Consider the following 12,664-nt stretch of genomic DNA (forward strand, 5'->3'; position numbering starts at 1 on the left):
TGCAATGTAGACAAAGCTGGGATCGTCTGACATTCACTATCATATGCATGCAGCCATTAGCACTGGTGGACGTACAACCAAGCATAATCCTTATATTTACATATATCTTTTAATTAACATTTTCTTAGGTAATATGTATGGATGGTCATAAGTCCCACAGGTCATAAGTCGGGAGCATAGTGGGTGTCAGTAGACTCCACCTGCTTGATCTGACACTGCATGTCAAGAATCCCCTTTGGAAAGGCTTTATTGCTGGGAGTACTTGTTTTGTCAAAGAATTTCTCACTAAATAGGAGTTTCATTTCTTTGATACTGAAAGTAGTGCAGCCTTGGGCTGCAAAGTCGTCCTGGATACCTTCGTGAATTTCTTAAAAGGCGATCCTAGGGTAATTATAAACAAATACAGTGGGTATTCAGGCCATTTAATCTTTTTCATGATCCTGAGAGGCTGAGAAGGTGTACGGAAACAAGGGTGACATCAAAGCTTTATTGATAACGACAAAGTGGTGAAGCTCAGGAGCAACATGCTATTGATGGTGCAGAAACTGGCTGGTGTGACAGTTGTCCAATTATGTTGGGACAGGAGAGATGGCTTGATATCACTGAGCTCCTGCAAGAAGGAATGGGTCAAATTATAATGACAGTACATGGCCTTAAGAACAGTTTATGCATTTGCATATTTGAGAGCCAATGACAGCTCATCCCTACAATAATTCATCAACTAACACATTATCAATACCACCAAACAAGCTACCAAAAAACATATACTACGAGAATATAGAGAGACATATAACTCAAACTTCTCACAATAAGCAGCCTCATAAAGCAAAGAAGTATATTCAGACAAAACTATCAACTATAAACTGAGACAACATAACAAATCCAATCTCTGAACTAAACCATCGCAACCTATTCACTGAAATGTAGACAGCATACTGGCACTCCTTCCTTAATAATATGAATGACAAAACCAACAGTAACCAACTCTGGTGCAGGAAAAAGAAACTTCCCATCACACCAGTCCCCACTCATGAAGCTATCTAATGCAAACCAACAATAATCCTTATTCCACTGAAAAAAAAAATGCATCTTACAGCAAAAAACATATTTTGAAACACCACCACTCAAAAATTAGCCACAACCCTAAACAAGAGTTATAACCACTAAGGAAAATTCAGCATGAAACAAATGCTCACCCATTCTTCACTTCTAGTGACATTCAGAACAGAAAGAACTCCACATAAAAAACTTCCACATATATGACTTCAGCCCAATAGCAACTAAAATACTATCATATATTCAGCAACAACTGGCTATACAACAAAATTCCAAATATGCCAACATAGTACCCATCCTAACACCCTTAGCCGTTCACTTGGATTACCACTATCCAAACTCATCAAAAAACTGATCCACAACAGAGTTAACTAAACAGTCCCACTACTAACCACGCAGCATGGCTTCAGACTAAATCAACCCACTACCACACTGCACTTGAACCCTCACAATATGACCTAGAAGGCTACCTGACCACTGTACTCTGTACTAATGGGATATTAAAAAAATTATTTAACACTCCTTCATACACAAAATGTATTTCACACCACCTTCTACAAATATGAAAAAAAGTGGTTAACCAACTTCATGCATGGCTACGATGTCTAACACATTCATAACAACTTCACCTCCATAAATCATGAGACTCTACAATGGGGTTCCCAGGGAGAAGTTCCTTCCCCAACATCTACAATTTCTTCCAATATGATCTCCCATCTTCTAATGACTAATGTCATGATTACCTCATAATTACATCACATGACACTACTCAAACAACAACAAACATACATTACACCCTGCAATTAAAATGCAAGCTAACCCATGAGAGAATGTTTCCATCATCAAAGACAGCCACCATCATGCTCTTAACCCAGGACAAACATTAATCCAAACTACACCATTCTATAACCCTGACTAGTCAACCACTTTTACTTAATAAAACTCCAACTACACTATGTAATCACTTTCAACACACATAACATTTACTTCACAAATCTCAAACATCAACACAAAAGCCATAAACAAACTAAAGGCTTGGGTTTTGGAAGAAAGAAGAATCCCCTTACTAACCTCTATATTAAGTTCATCCATTCTAACATAAACTTTGCCTCATCTGCCTGGTCATCCACCAAGAAAAAACAAACAAAACAGCTAATTACACAAAACAAAAACCTTAGAATAATCACAGGCTGCATCACAACCATAAACACTCAACAACCAGCACAATACAACAAAATCATTTCCAATACAATATCACCTCTATACACTTATCATCTAATTCCTTGCAAGAGCCCTGTAAGCTTCTCATCAAAACTACAGAACAACCATTCTACAAACGTAGGTGGAAATTAAAAAAAAAAACAATTACCCTTCTTCACTCTTCAGTACTCTATATTCACATATTCCCCCTCTCCCCCAAAAATTATATCATGTATACACAATCATGACTTGATAAGCACTAAAACAAATTCCTAACCCAGTGGATATATGCTACCACACCAGACATATACCCACCTGAAATTCCCTCTCCAGTTATGTACAAGTGACACTAGCCTGTGTGTGTCTGTATCCTGGACACCACTTACCTCCACAACCATAAAATAGAGAGATTTGACATAGCTATCATGTTCTCTGTCATGCCTGAGATGTAGATTCCATTTTGAAGACACTTTGAGAACTTTCTCTTTAATTGTCCTGCACTCAAATCATTATACACACATTACTAACACACTTCTCAACCTGTAGTCCCACTCAGTAGATGTGGCTGTATGGGAGCTTCATAGATGGGGCCCCTGTGGCAGGAGTGTGTGTGTATGTGTACAATATCCTACTTGTATTGGGTGGGGAGGGAGTTTTACACCCATGGGGTCCCATCTCAAGACAATTCTTTGTCATACAACTTTTTAAATTTCTGAATGCTTTATGCATTCATGTCTTCATTAATTTAACTCAATTTATTCACCACTCTTGTGCTGTAAAAGTAGTATTTTACATTCTAAAAAGTTTCTTTATTAATTTCAAGTTATGGTTTCAAAGAACAAGAAAAATTTGTTTTTTGCATCAATATTGCAGATACCCCATACAGATGCATCAGTGGATAAAATGAACTCCTTGTCTGGATCAGGTTGATGCAATAGAAGCTTATAGCATATGTATGATCTAAACTCCTGGGAGGTTTGCTCTGATATCTCTGACCAAGTGATCCTGTTTGGTATATTTTCTGGAGCAGCTCATAAAACGATTAAGTAATGGTGGCAAAGTTGCTGCTAAATTACCAGTATTATCCCATCAGGTCCAAAAATAAGTAGCATACTTGCCTCTTCATGGAAGGATGTGGAGCATTCTGGATCTTCTTCAATTTGTCCTCCTGTCAGTGTTTAAATCAGTTTCCCATCATGTATCCAGGGAATTCAGCCTATTCCTGAGCAAAGTTGCATTTACTGGGCTTAATGTTTATATAATGATTCTTTAAACATTGTAGGATTTGCTTTAGAAGAAATATGTGTTGTTCATACCTGCTGCTATGGGTTAGAATGTTGTCCACAACCAAATCTACTTCACATTTGTCAACCAAAATTTTCATCATCTTGTTAAAGACCACTGGGGACTTTGTCGAGCTGAATGGCAATACGCGAAATTGGTGCAGGTCCCTTGGGGTGCTAGAGGCATTAAGTTCACAATGTTGAGGAGTAGACAAATTTTGGAAAATCCCTTGGCCAGAACTGTTTTGGAAAACTCAATGTAGTTTCTTGTAATCAGACATAAGTTCAGCATCAAATTTAGTGATGGTGTTTAATATCCTTATATAGCCACAGATATGTACACTTTAATCTATCTTGTTCACTATTGCTGCAGGACTGCAATAGGATGATGTACTGGACTTAACTAAAACTGGTCTCAACCATAATTGAGACTGTGTTAGCTACAGCTATATGTATGTTATGAATAATATGGTAGGGTTTGGACTTAACTGGAATTTTGTTGATGAGCTCTACTTATGTGGCTCTACTTATGTGGCTCCACTGATGCAACCTTAAACTTGTCAGAGAAGACTTTGTAATTTCATCCTGAAATTGCTATATCTGATGTTTACTCAGCTGGTCATTCATGTGTATGTCCTGGCCCATTTTGCTTCAGCTTAAGTCAGGAACCACTGGTTGACCAACTTCTATAGAAGCTACTATCACTGTACCTGCACAGGTGACTTAAGGGTTTCCACATATCTATAATGTCCCCTCGCTAACTCCAGACAGTCTAACTGCTCTTCTGCCCAACCACTCAAATACATAGAGCTCATAGCAGCTTGCAACTTGTAATTCTTTTCAGCATGACAACACAGAACCATTTCAGTTGGTTCCCATGTAGATAATTTGGTTGGTGTGAGAAGAACATGCCCACAGTGCATGAACCCTTCCAACAAGCTAGCATCTTACATTGCTTGAACATTCGATTACAATATTTCTTCTGGACTTCTTGTGCCTTAAGTAACACTTCCTTTGCTAGCTCACAGTTTTCAAAGACATGATTCCAGACCTTGGCATTCTGGTAAGCAGTTCTGACCTCCGGCAATTACTCACCAACCCATACCTTCCATGGAACTTGTAACTTACTACCCTTCCACACAATAACTCAAAGGGTGAAAAATTCAAACTGTTCTAGGGTGCTTCCCTGCAGCTAAATAAGAGAGGATCTCTGTATCTCAACTACTCCTTTGGCTGTTCGGTGGCTGCACACTTCAGCATCTTTTTCAGAATCCATTGCTCCTGGGATGATGGGGGTGCTATCTTCAATCCCTTGATTGGAAGAGTCTCTCTGAGCACTTAATCTATAAAATCGGAAGTGAACTGAATAGATGTCACTGAGCTCGTTTCAGAATTCCTAACCTACATAATATTTGGATCAGTGCCTCTGCCACATTAACTGCGTCGGTAGACTTGAGAGGCACCACTTCCAGCCAACTTGGGGCAAAGTTCATAAATGTCAGTGAACATAGAACTTTCAGTAGCTAGTGGTTTAATGGGTTTCAATAAATTAATCGCTATACACTCAAAAAGGTTTGGAGATATCATGTAAATATTGGTGTTGTGGTTGTGAACCCTTCCCTTATCAGAGGTCTGTTGAACAATGTCACTTGAATGGCACATTCTCATGATGTCCTGGCCCACATTAGGTCTGAAGAATGATGTCTATGTACTGTTTACAGTCTTCCAGTGTTCCATGTATCCTCTCAAGAGATATTATGTCCCATCTTGTGCACAATGATGCAATGTTTTACTGGCACCACCAACTGGAGCTTGATCTTACCATATATTAGCATAACCTGACAGCAGACTCATAACTGCTTCTTTAGGTAATGAACTGTGTGGTCTCCTCTCTGAAAGACTTGCTCTTGACTCATGTATAATGAATCTTCACTGCAGTGTCATCCATTCATTGGCCCTTGCTTTTGTTGGTTCCCTTCATGGAGTCACTTGCTGTTGCTACCAGAAGAGGGTCTAGTTCCTTCAGTTTGGCTGCTTTAGCTCGGTGAAAACTGTAAGAAAACTTTGCAGAACTCCTTCAATGACAGCTCTGTCTGCTTATATTAACCAGCTGGAAACCCTCCCCTCCTTGTATTTTAACTTTCTAAAAGGGGAAACAGAAGAAGTCACGAGGGGAGTACTCATCCTCCTCGAAGGCTCAGATTGGGGTGTCTAAATGTGTGTGGATGTAACCAAGATGAGAAAAAAGGAAAGATCGTTGTATGTTTGAGGAAAGGAACCTGGATGTTTTGGCTCTGAGTGAAACGAAGCTCAAGGGTAAAGGGGAAGAGTGGTTTGGGAATGTCCTAGGGAGTAAAGTCAGGTGTTAGTGAGAGGACAAGAGCAAGGGAAGGAGTAGCACTACTCCTGAAACAGGAGTGGTGGGAGTATGTGATAGAGTGTAAGAAAGTAAACTCTAGATTGATAAGGGTAAAACTGAAAGTGGATGGAGAGAGAGAGGGGTGATTATTGGTGCGTATGCACCTGGGCATGAGAAGAAAGATCATGAGAGTCAAGTGTTTTGGGAGCAGCTGAGTGAGTGTGTTAGTAGTTCTGATGCACGAGACCGGGCTATAGTGATGGGTGATTTTAAATGCAAAGGTGTGTAATGAGGCAGTTGAGGGAATAATTGGTGTACATGGGGTGTTCAGTGTTGTAAATGGAAATGGTGAAGATCTTGTAGATTTATGTGCTGAAAAAGGACTGGTGATTGGGAATACCTGGTTTAAAAAGAGAGATATACATAAGTACACATATGTAAGTAGGAGAGATGGCCAGAGAGCGTTATAGGATTACATGTTAATTGATGGGTGCACGAAAGAGAGACTTTTGGATGTTAATGTGCTGAGAGGTGCAACTGGAGGGATGTCTGATCATTATCTTGTGGAGGCAAAGGTAAAGATTTGTAGAGGTTTTCAGAAAAGAAGAGAGAATGTTGGGGTGAAAAGAGTGGTGAGAGGAAGTGAGTTTAGGAAGGAGACTTGTGTGACGAAGTACCAGGAGAGAATGAGAACAGAATGGAAAAAGGTGAGAACAAAGGACGTAAGGGGAGCGGGGTAGGAATGGCATGTATTTAGGAAAGTGACGGCTTGTGCAAAAGATGCTTGTGGCATGAGAAGCTTGGGAGGTGGGCAGATTAGAAAGGGTAGAGAGTGGTGGGTTAAAGAAGTAAGATTATTAGTGAAAGAGAAGAGAGAGGCATTTGGACGATTTTAGTAAGGAAATAATGCAAATGACTGGGAGATGTACAAAAGATATAAGCAGGAGGTCAAGAGAAAGGTGCAAGAGGTGAAAAAGAGGGCAAATGAGAGTTGGGGTGAGAGAGTATCATTAAATTTTAGGGAGAATAAAAAGATGTTTTGGAAGGAGGTAAATAAAGTACGTAAGAAAAGGGAACAAATGGGAACTTCAGAGAAGGGGGCTAATGAGGAGGTGATAACAAGTAATGGTGATGTGAGAAGGAGATGGAGTGAGTATTTTGAAGATTTGTTGAATGAGTTTGATGACAGTGTGGTAGATGTAGGGTGTTTTGGTCAAGGTGGTGTGCAAAGTGAGATGGTTAGGGAAAATGATTTGGTAAACAGAGAAGAGGTAGTAAAAGCTTTGCAGAAGATGAAAGCCGGCAAGGCAGCAGGTTTGGATGGTATTGCAGTGGAATTAAAAAAGGGGGTGACTGTATTGTTAACTGGTTGGTAAGGTTATCTAATGTATGTATTACTCATGGTGAGGTGCCTGAGGATTGGCGGAATGCTTGCATAGTGCCATTGTACAAAGGCAAAGGGGATAAGAGTGAGTGCTCAAATTACAGAGTTATAAGTTTGTTGAGTATTCCTGGGAAATTATATGGGAGGGTATTGATTGAGAGGGTGAAGGCATGTACAGAGCAACAGAGCATCAGATTGGGGAAGAGAAGTGTGGTTTCAGAAGTGGTAGAGGATGTGTGGATCAGGTGTTTGCTTTGAAGAATGTATGTGAGAAATACTTAGAAAAGCAAATGGGTTTGTATGTATCGTTTATGGATCTGGAGAAGGCATATGACAGAGTTGATAGAGATGCTATGTGGAAGGTATTAAGAATATATGGTGTGGGAGGCAAGTTGTTAGAAGCAGTGAAAAGTTTTTATCGAGGATGTAAGGCATGTGTACGTGTAGGAAGAGAGGAAAAAGATTGGCTCTCAGTGAATGTAGGTTTGCGGCAGGGGTATGTGATGTCTCCATGGTTGTTAATTTGTTTATGGATGGGGTTGTTTGGGAGGTGAATGCAAGAGGTTTGGAAAGAGGGGCAAGTATGCAGTCTGTTGTGGATGAGAGAGCTTGGAAAGTGACTCAGCTGTTGCTTGCTGATGATACAGCACTGGTGGTTGATTCGGGTGAGAAACTGCAGAAGCTGGTGACTGAGTTTGGTAAAGTGTGTGAAAGAAGAAAGCTGAGAGTAAATGTGAATAAGAGCAAGGTTAATAGGTACAGTAGGTTTGAAGACAAGTCAATTGGGAGGTAAGTTTGAATGCAGAAAAACTGGAGGAAGTGAAGTGTTTTAGATATCTGGGAGTGGATTTGGCAGTGGATGGAACCATTGAAGTGGAAGTGAGTCATAGGGTGTTGGAGGGGGCGAAAGTTCTGGGAGCGTTGGAGAATGTGTGGAAGCCGAGAACATTATCTCGGAAAGCAAAAATGGGTATGTTTGAAGGAATAGTGGTTCCAACAATGTTATATGGTTGTGAGGCGTGGGCTATAGACAGTTGTGGGGAGGAGGGTGGATGTGCTGGAAATGAGATGTTTGAGGACAATATGTGGTGTGAGGTGGTTTGATCGAGTAAGTAATAATAGGGTAAGAGAGATGTGTGGTAATAAAAAGAGTGTGGTTGAGAGAGCAGAAGAGGGTGTTTTGAAATGGTTTGGGCACATGGAGAGAATGAGTGAGGAAAGATTGACCAAGAGGATATGTGTGTCAGAGGTGGAGGGAATGAGAAGTGGGAGACCAAATTGGAGGTGGAAAGATGGAGTGAAAAAGATTTTGAGTGATCGGGGCCTGAACATGCAGGAGGGTGAAAGGCGTGCAAGGAATAGAGTGAGCTGGAACGATGTGGTATACCGGGGTCGATGTGCTGTCAATGGATTGAACCAGGGCATGTGAAGCGTCTGGAGTAAACCATGGAAAGTTCTGTGAGGCCTGGATGTGAAAAGGGAGCTGTGGTTTCAGTGCATTATTACATGACAGCTAGAGACTGTGAACGAATGTGGCCTTTGTTGTCTTTTCCTAGCGCTACCTTGCACACAAGAGGGGGGAGGGGGTTGTTATTTCATGTGTGGTGGGGTGGCAATGGGAATGAATAAAGGTAGACAGTATGAATTATGTACATGTGTATATATGTATACGTCTGTGTATATATATATACAGGTATACGCTGAGATGTATAGGTATGTATATTTGCGTGTGTGTATGTGTATGTATATACATGTGTATGGGGGTGGGTTTGGCCATTCTTTCGTGTGTTTCCTTGCGCTACCTTGCGAACACGGGACACAGTGACAAAGCAAAATAATAATAATAAAAAAATAATAACAACAAAGTTCCAAGATGAATGACTGCACACTTCAGAACAGAATTTCCCTTTCAGAAACAGGGTATCAGAGGAAATTTTGGCTTTGGTGTACTCATTGCAGAGACCACTGAATTATTTTGTTATTATGATCTTCCCTATAACCTGATGAGGCTTCATTTCTACCATCTCTCCTTCGACTAGTCTTTGTGGCAGTTTAGGATGAACAAATCTTCATCACCAGTACAGTCAGCAACTGTCTGGTGATTGTCCTTGACCATTGTCTGGCTTGTGTTGCTGGTCAGCTTCACTTTCCGGTAGTTGCACTTATTGGCACTATGGTTGTCTCTCTTGTACGTCCTGCACCATTTCTTGGTCTTCAAGTAAGGATGAGAATTGACTGTGACCCATGGTTGGTTCTGAACTTGCTTTGTGTTGCTGCTGAGTTTGGTTCATCTGGGATGGTAGTTGTAGCATATGGTTCTTCCAGGTTGAGCCTGTGGAAATTAGGCTGTTTCCTCATGAAATACCTGCAGGCCTTGAAATATGTACCTAATGCAACCATCATTCCTCAGAGGGTTCTGATTTTAGGATAAAGCAAGCCATCAAATCTGAACAAGACTTCTCAAACTGATAACATAGGATCATGTTGCATTCACCTTCCCTGGTATTGATAGCCTTTGATTTACTGAACCTGTTGAGATACAAGTCAAAAAGATGTACTCAAAACTGATTACGTATTTCGTTTTTCTGAAAGCTTGTGATAAGGTATAACTCCCTGACTACTAAACTATAACACCACAAACCTTGAGCTAAGCTTCCTCTGTGAAGTTATAGTTGTTTGACTTGTCGAGGTGGCTAAGGATCTTGGCAGCCTTGCTTTCAAACATGGCCTGGAAATACATTTTAGCCCTCTCATTGTATTTATAACCCTGAGCCAGTCCGCAAAATAGTCGACAAAACCAATGATCTTGTCAGTTTCTTTAAATTTTTTGTAAGTTAAGATAATTTCAGGGTCACCCTACTAATGCCAACCAAAGGAGGAGTAGCAGGGTCAGGAGCGCTCAGTTGAGCTGGAGCTTAGGCCTGAACCATGACTCCTTGGTGAATTGTTTTCAAATGTGATCTTGTCACAACAGCTGCTCCTGTTATCATTTCTACTCTTCATGTTCCTGATGATCTTCTTCCCTCCGAGCTTCATGCTGACCTTTCCTCTCATCAAATTCTTTGTCTAGCTTTTCCAAGATACATGCCTTGGCTCTTGAAGTTAACATCCCCACAGAGCTGCCTCTAGGGGTTTTTCCAATGTGAAATAAGTCAGTCACTACACAGAACCGAGATATCTTATTATCCTAAGCTAATTTCCTCATCACGGTCGAAACTTATCAGTGCACTCCAGAGTAAACTTCAATGTGCACTGTACTGTATAACAGCTGAAGCTACTTGAAGAAATATCAGCAAACTAGCCATCATGTAAAAAATTCCTACTTCCAGCAAAATTATTCACAATCAATCTGAGAGTCCCTCTGGGCACCAGATATGTCATACATGAGCAAAATAACATAGAATTCAAATGAATTGTTCACCAGAGTGTCATGGATACCTCAAACTGATGTCAATACCCTTTGCATACTTTGCAAAGGAGGGAACAGAGAAGGGGGCCTAGTAAGGATATTCTCTCTAAGGCTCAGTCCTCTGTTCTTAACGCCACCGCGCTAATGTGGGAAATGGCGAATATGTATAACATATATGTATATATATATATATATATATATATATATATATATATATATATATATATATATATATATATATATATTTTTTTTATTATACTTTGTCGCTGTCTCCCGCGTTTGCGAGGTAGCGCAAGGAAACAGACGAAAGAAATGGCCCAACCCACCCCCCATACACATGTATATACATACGTCCACACATGCAAATATACATACCTACACAGCTTTCCATGGTTTACCCCAGACGCTTCACATGCCCTGATTCAATCCACTGACAGCACGTCAACCCCGGTATACCACATCGCTCCAATTCACTCTATTCCTTGCCCTCCTTTCACCCTCCTGCATGTTCAGGCCCCGATCACACAAAATCATTTTCACTCCATCTTTCCACCTCCAATTTGGTCTCCCTCTTCTCCTCGTTCCCTCCACCTCCGACACATATATCCTCTTGGTCAATCTTTCCTCACTCATTCTCTCCATGTGCCCAAACCACTTCAAAACACCCTCTTCTGCTCTCTCAACCACGCTCTTTTTATTTCCACACATCTCTCTTACCCTTACGTTACTCACTCGATCAAACCACCTCACACCACACATTGTCCTCAAACATCTCATTTCCAGCACATCCATCCTCCTGCGCACAACTCTATCCATAGCCCACGCCTCGCAACCATACAACATTGTTGGAACCACTATTCCTTCAAACATACCCATTTTTGCCTTCCGAGATAATGTTCTCGACTTCCACACATTCTTCAAGGCCCCCAGAATTTTCGCCCCCTCCCCCACCCTATGATCCACTTCCGCTTCCATGGTTCCATCCGCTGCCAGATCCACTCCCAGATATCTAAAACACTTCACTTCCTCCAGTTTTTCTCCATTCAAACTCACCTCCCAATTGACTTGACCCTCAACCCTACTGTACCTAATAACCTTGCTCTTATTCACATTTACTCTTAACTTTCTTCTTCCACACACTTTACCAAACTCAGTCACCAGCTTCTGCAGTTTCCCACATGAATCAGCCACCAGCGCTGTATCATCAGCGAACAACAACTGACACTTCCCAAGCTCTCTCATCCCCAACAGACTTCATACTTGCCCCTCTTTCCAAAACTCTTGCATTTACCTCCCTAACAACCCCATCCATAAACAAATTAAACAACCATGGAGACATCACACACCCCTGCCGCAAACCTACATTCACTGAGAACCAATCACTTTCCTCTCTTCCTACACGTACACATGCCTTACATCCTCGATAAAAACTTTTCACTGCTTCTAACAACTTTCCTCCCACACCATATATTCTTAATACCTTCCACAGAGGATCTCTATCAACTCTATCATATGCCTTCTCCAGATCCATAAATGCTACATACAAATCCATTTGCTTTTCTAAGTATTTCTCACATACATTCTTCAAAGCAAACACCTGATCCACACATCCTCTACCACTTCTGAAACCACACTGCTCTTCCCCAATCTGATGCTCTGTACATGCCTTCACTCTCTCAATCAATACCCTCCCATATAATTTACCAGGAATACTCAACAAACTTATACCTCTGTAATTTGAGCACTCACTCTTATCCCCTTTGCCTTTGTACAATGGCACTATGCACGCATTCCGCCAATCCTCAGGCACCTCACCATGAGTCATACATACATTAAATAACCTTACCAACCAGTCAACAATACAGTCACCCCCTTTTTTAATAAATTCCACTGCAATACCATCCAAACCTGCTACCTTGCCGGCTTTCATCTTCCGCAAAGCTTTCACTACCTCTTCTCTGTTTACCAAATCA

At 40.9% G+C, this 12,664-nt stretch overlaps 1 protein-coding gene across 2 annotated transcripts in view; it reads right to left on the reverse strand.

The window, feature by feature from the left end:
- Nucleotides 1-473: 473 nt before the first annotated feature.
- LOC139755990 (uncharacterized) overlaps nucleotides 474-12,664 on the reverse strand; it is an 85,584-nt gene continuing 73,393 nt past the window's right edge. For both annotated transcript variants that reach the window (XR_011714234.1, XM_071674905.1), the window contains one exon: nucleotides 474-610. The gene's annotated coding sequence lies outside the window, so the exon portion shown is untranslated. The remainder of the gene's footprint in view (nucleotides 611-12,664) is intronic.

This window comes from Panulirus ornatus, chromosome 20 (genome assembly GCF_036320965.1).
Source record: "Panulirus ornatus isolate Po-2019 chromosome 20, ASM3632096v1, whole genome shotgun sequence".
NCBI classification, from domain to species: Eukaryota; Metazoa; Arthropoda; class Malacostraca; order Decapoda; family Palinuridae; genus Panulirus; species Panulirus ornatus.